General features: G+C 60.0%; 1 pseudogene; it reads left to right on the top strand.

Annotated features, from left to right (window-relative positions):
• Nucleotides 1–2331: 2331 nt before the first annotated feature.
• Nucleotides 2332–4833, top strand: LOC115834664 (annotated as a pseudogene).
• The last annotated feature ends 1167 nt before the right edge of the window (nt 4834–6000 follow it).

The following is a 6000-nucleotide window of genomic DNA, read 5'->3' as shown; positions in this document are numbered from 1 at the left end:
TGCTGGGCAGTGCTGGTTTGCAGGGAGGGGTCAACTTTTCTGGGAGCAGCCCAGCAAAGTGCCCCAAGAGCCATAAATTATTCCTGTGCTTCGCAGCCACAGCCCACGAATGCAGGTGCAACCACAGAAGCGCTGGCAGAGGGGAGGCTGAGAGTGGCGCTGGTTGAAGATTTCTCACAGGAAACAAAAGGCACAGCCTCCATGTGGCTCATGGCCACGAAAACCCTTGACTCAAACCATTCCACATCGTGAGGAAGACACGGGTCAGCCACCCTAGTTGCGTGATGATGATGCTGTCGGGGAAAGCGTCGGTGCCTATGTGGGGAAAGTAGGGGAGTGAGAAACAAAAGCAAAGCATGGTGGTTCTGTGGCTCCGGTGCCCTGGAGGCCATGGCTCACTTTTTCACAATGAACATGGGCTATTTTCATTTTAAAAAGTCTATGAATGTTTCTAAGGAGACCATACAGAACCGAAAATTCTGAATAACCATGTCTTCCATAAGGCAGACTTTTCATTCCTGTCACCTTTCTGGAAGGGCTGGACACGGAGTCTGTGGGCCTGCGATGGAGGCGCCACCATCTCACCCCGAGTCCACGGCCCTCAGTCTCTGTGCTCCCCACGCCTAAGGTGAGGAATCCATGCCTTATGGTTGACGAGGGCTGCTGGGGCACCTGCCATCTCATCTGCATCCTGGAAAGCAGGAAGGAGCACAGAGGAAAACACAAGCCTGCTCTGGCCAGCTCAGTGTGCTCCTTCCAGAAACAGGTCAACACAAAATTCCCTGCAAAGCCGCCATTCCATTCCTAGGTCTATCCGCAAAAGAAATCAAAGCAGGGACTCAAATACTTGCACAGCCCTTGCCATGGCCTGGATGTAGTCAGTGCGTCTGTTCCCAGCAAAACTCTTGTTGAAGTGGGACCCCCAGTGTGGCAGCCTAGGGAGATGGGGCCTGAGGGTCGTGGGAGTGACTCCCTGGGGAGTGCCTGGTGCTGGGAGTGATTCTCCTCTTGTGATACGGGGTGAGTTCCCGTGGGAATGGACTTGTTCCCATGAGTGGGGCTTGTTGTGAAGCCAAGACATCCCTGAGCTTTATCTCTCTTCCCGTGTCTGCTTCCCCTTTGACCTCCTCCAGCAGAAGCCAGGGCCATGCCATTGAACTTCTCAGCCGGCAGAACTGTGAGCTTGATGAATTACCCCATCACAGAGGTTCTTTTATGGCCACACAGAATGGACTCAGACACCCATGCTCATAGCCGTGCAGTCACAATAGCCCAAAGGTGGAAACAACCCAGCAGGTGAGGGGATCTGAAATGGGGTAGACACACACATCGGGGTCTTACCGAGCCTGGAAAAGGAGTGTGCTCTGACGCATGCAGCGACGCCACCAACCTTCACAACCTCGTGCCGAGTGAAGCCAGCCAGTCACAATAGGACCAATGCCGTGACCCCACAGATGGAAGGCCCCCAGAGGAGTCATGTTCAAGAGAAAGATGGCAGAATGGTGGTCAGCAGGGCCGGCGACAGAGGCCGATGGGAGTGAGTGATTAGTCAGGACGGAGCTCCAGTTTCGCCCGATGAAAAGGTGCTGGAGCTGCGTGGTGGTGACAGCGGCACAGCCATGTGCATGTTCTCAGTGCCACGGAACTGTGCACTTACCATGGCGACGATGGGAAATCTCATGTACCCGCATTTGACCAAAGAGGAAGGAAGGAAGGGAGTGGGGAGGGAGGAGGAAGGGAGGGAGCAGAGAAGGAAGGAAGGGAGGGAGGGGGAGGGAGGAGGGAGGGAGAGAGGGAGGGAGGGAGCAGAGAAGGAAGGAAAGAAGGGAAGGGGAGGGAGGAGGCAGAGAAGGAGGCAGGAGGGAGGCAGGGAAGGAGGGGGGAAGGAGGAGGGAGGGAGGGAGCAGAGAAGGAAGGGAGGGAGGCAGGGAGGGAGAAGGAAGGAGGAAGTGAGGGAGAGAGGAAGGGAGAGAAGAAGGAAGGAAGGAAGGGAGGGAGGGAGGGGAGAGAGGGAGGGAGCAGAGAAGGGAGGGAGAGCGGGAGGAAAGAAGCAAGGAAGGAAGGAAGGAACGGAGGGAGGGAGGGAGGAATGGAGGGAGGGAAGAAGGAAGAAAGGAAGGAAGGAAGGAACTGAGGGAGGGAGGAAGGAAGGAAGGAAGGAAAGAAGGAAGGAAGGAAGGACCAGCCCGTTAGGCTGACTGACAGAGTACCCCTGGTCCTCCAGTGCTGCCCACCACAGGCATGTGGCGGTGGCTGACGGGGAGAGAGTCTGGAAGTGACCGTTGTCGGGGCAGCCTCCTTGGTCCTGTGATTCAGGACAGGGTGAAAGTCATGGCGGCCATTGGTGTCTCTGGCCGGGGTTCCTCTCAGGGGCTGGTGAGGGGACAGCGAATGGAGCGTGGAGGGTGGAGGGCTCCTTCTCCGGACGGGAGCGATGGGTTCGGGAGCCATTCTGTGCCTGTCTTTGCTGCTGGGCTGAGGAGCTGGATGGCATGTTGGGAGCAGTGGGAGCTGCTGAGGAGTTTGGTCCTGGAGGGAAGAGGCTGAATGTGCATGTCTGGAGTCACCGTGGAGGGCACAGCTAGAGGGAGCAGCAGGGTGTCCCAGGGAGAAGACGCCAGGGCTGGAATTAGAGGGACATCAAGGCTGATACTTAGAGGCGTCCAATATACAGGGCCTGCCTGATGGGCTGCTCTCAGGTGGGATTTGGGGGTGTGAGAGGGGTCAGTGCCCAAATAACCGTGGGGACTGTGGCCTGTGTGCCCAGTCAGGTGACGACGCCATTCAGAAACTAGATCTCATGGGGTTGCCAGGCTGCTGAGTCTCAGGCCAGGTCTATGGTGAGTGTGATGCCCCAGGCCTGGAACACTCTGGTGCCATCGGGACCCAGTGCTGAGTGCACCCAGGAGCTGTGGGTCTGAAACAGCTGTCAGAGGTCACCGACATGTGCAGGAGGCCCCTGGAGTGTCAGGCTTGGCAGGAGGCTTTGCAGGACTGAGCAGGTGGGCAGGAAGGGCAGGGAGCGCGGCTGCCGGAGGAGAGAGGGCACAGGGGGTGGCTCGGCCTGACGAGGCTGCTTGAAGGAGACACCCTTGGAAACTGACAGAGCTGCAGGCACTCCTGGGAGCAGGCGGAGGGTGGCCTGTCCCGGGCAGACCAGGCTCTCTGGGCTGTGTGTCCCCAGCTCCCTGAGCCCAGAGGGAGGTGAGGGTGAGAAGGCCTGGACCAGGCAGGACGCAGCCCCCAGGGCCCCTGCTGGGAAGAGGTCAAACCTCCCAAGGACCCAGAAGGCCAGGTAACAGAACAGGGCTGCTCTCTCTCTGCATCTCCAGGGAGGACAAAGGAGGCCATGGCAGCAAGGGGACAGGGCAGAGGGGAAGGAGGGCGGGTGGATGTTGGCAGCCACAGATTCCCATCCAGTATCCTGGAGGAGAAAACCCAGGGCTGCGTCCTAGGAGGCCCAGGAAGCCTGGTGAGCCTGGAGGCTGAGGGCAGGCCCGGGAGATCTGGGAAGGACATCAGTGTCTCCACGAAGAGCAGCAGGGTCTCAGCCCATGGCAGCCGCAGCCCCCAGAGCTGCCACAGCAGCCCGTTGGTCTGTGGGGTCGAAGGTGGAGGCTGTCAGAGGGGCAGTGCAGGGGCCACTGGGGTGAACCCCCTGTAGCGGCAGCACCATCCTGCTGTGGCTCTGCCCTCCTAGACCCCCTGCCCTCCTGGACCCCTGCCTTCCAGGACCCTCTGCCCTCCTAGACCCCCTCCCTCCTGGACCCCTGCCCTCCAGGACCCTCTGCCCTCCTAGACCCCCTGCCCTCTGGACCCTCTGCCCTCCTGGATCCCGTGCCCTCCTGGGCCCTCCTGGACCCTCTGCCCTCCTGGGCCCTCCTGGACCCTCTGCCCTCCTGGACCCCTGCTCTCCTGGACCCCCTGCTCTCCTGGACCCCCTGCCCTCCTGGACACCCTGCCCTCTAGGACCCTCTGCCCTCCTGTACCCTCCTAGAATCCCTGCCCTCCTGGACCCTCTGCCCTCCTGGATCCCCTGCCCTCCTGGACCCTCTGCCCTCCTGGATCCTCTGCCCTCCTGCGCCCTCCTGGACCCTCTGCCCTCCTGGGCCCTCCTGGACCCTCTGCCCTCCTGGACCCCTGCTCTCCTGGACCCCCTGCTCTCCTGGACCCCCTGCCCTCCTGGACCCCCTGCCCTCTAGGACCCTCTGCCCTCCTGTACCCTCCTAGACCCCCTGCCCTCCTGGACCCTCTGCCCTCCTGGATCCCCTGCCCTCCTGGACCCCCTGTCTGTTTCCCCTGCTCCTCTCCTCCTTCCCTGACACACGACTGGGTCCCCCAATCTGCAGCCGGGGTCTGGGCACTGGGGGCCCTGCGGGCCTCTTGGTGTCTGGGGACAATCACAGGTTCCCATGCCCACGCCCAGCCTCTGCTTCCAGGACACACTAGAGGGTGCCGGCATCCTGATGAGTCCACTGTCCCGCGATGGTTTTCAGGGATGGAGAAGGCTCCCTGTCCTCCACTGGAACCCTGCACTGGGCTGACGGTACCCCCACCACCCACCCAGGGGCCCCCAGACCCTCCCCACTTCCACCGCCAAGCCAGGCCCAGGCTGCCCACCCGGGGCCAGGCCGTGAGCTGCTGTCCCCAGATGGGGCCGCCCCGGGCTGGCCTGGCTCACTCCGTGTCACAGATATTCCCACAGAGACCCCAGCGAGACCTGCAGAACATTACAGCAAAATGAAGGAGAGCCAGAGGAAGAGGCAGATGTGCTGGCCTGTAAACAGTCTGATTTCCAATGTAAACCAGATTCAGGCCCACGACATCAGGTAAACATCTGCGTCAGAACCCCCGGCCCCCACCGCCCGGGAGGCCCCGGGGTCCACACGGCCGACTCTGGGACCTGTCACAGTGACCGCCGAGACATTTCGTAATTAGGCAAAATTGATCCTTGCATTCCTTCCCTAAATCCCAAATCTCTGCAATTTTACTTCTTCTCAAAAATGAAAACATTTGGCAATTAGCTGATCCAAGTGAAAAAGGTAGAGAATGTGCTCTCAACTGGAAAATGCCAATTAAGGAAGCAGCTCTGACTTCCCACCCGCCCTGGCTAAGCTGGGAGCTTATCTTCCCGGAGAAGAATCTGCTGGGATAAGGGGGCTTGGGAAACACCAAGGGCAGGGCTGCCTCCTCGGCTTCCTCTGAGAGCAGATTCGCCGTGGCCTCGTGCCAGCAGGGCCTGGGTGCCGCACGGGGTGGCAGGGGGCGGCAGAGCTGGGCCCGGCTCGGGCACTGGGATTTGGGGTGGTGGGACCCAGTGGGGCACCCGCTTGTGGGCAGCACTGAGGGCGGTGACGTAGGCAGCGAGTGCCTGGTGTCTGCCCCTCCAGCTGGCCGGGCTCCCCACCCTGCTCCTGCCGCCCTGGACTTCAGGGCCCATTTGCGGTGCAAGGCGGCTCTTGGCCATTTTGCCCGCAGGGCCCTACCTTGGATCTTGGGAACTTCTGTCCCTTTCCCTCTCTTGTCCAGGTCAGCATCTCCCACTGTGGGAATCCTATGTGGCCTCATCCTCTGGACAGTGTGGGTCGGGTCACTGTGGCTGTTTTGTGATGAGTGTGCTGGCTCATCCCTCAGTGCTCAGAAGCTGCAAACACTATGGAACCGCTTTTCAGGCTCCGTGGCTGTCACCCCCTCTACAGACTTGATTGCAGGGACCATGCCCAGCCGGCCTAGCTGCACCCCTCACTCCAGGTTGGTGGGGGGACCCAGGCCTGCTGGCCCCTGTGGTGGTGCAGCCCAGAAGCTGTGAATCAGTTTACACTGTCTAGTGTCTGAATAAAAGTCACAGGACAAATAGTACTTGGTTGCGCAAAATACTGATATGAAATTCACATTTTGTACTGAAGGAAACACAAGATGAATTGAACTCATGTTCAGCTTTTATTTCTCATTTCTCCCGCCTCAGTCTCTTCTCACGTGCACGGCCTCACAGGGCTGTCA

Source organism: Nomascus leucogenys, chromosome 4 (assembly GCF_006542625.1).
Source record: "Nomascus leucogenys isolate Asia chromosome 4, Asia_NLE_v1, whole genome shotgun sequence".
Taxonomy (NCBI): domain Eukaryota; kingdom Metazoa; phylum Chordata; class Mammalia; order Primates; family Hylobatidae; genus Nomascus; species Nomascus leucogenys.
This window is presented reverse-complemented; position numbering and strand designations above follow the sequence as displayed.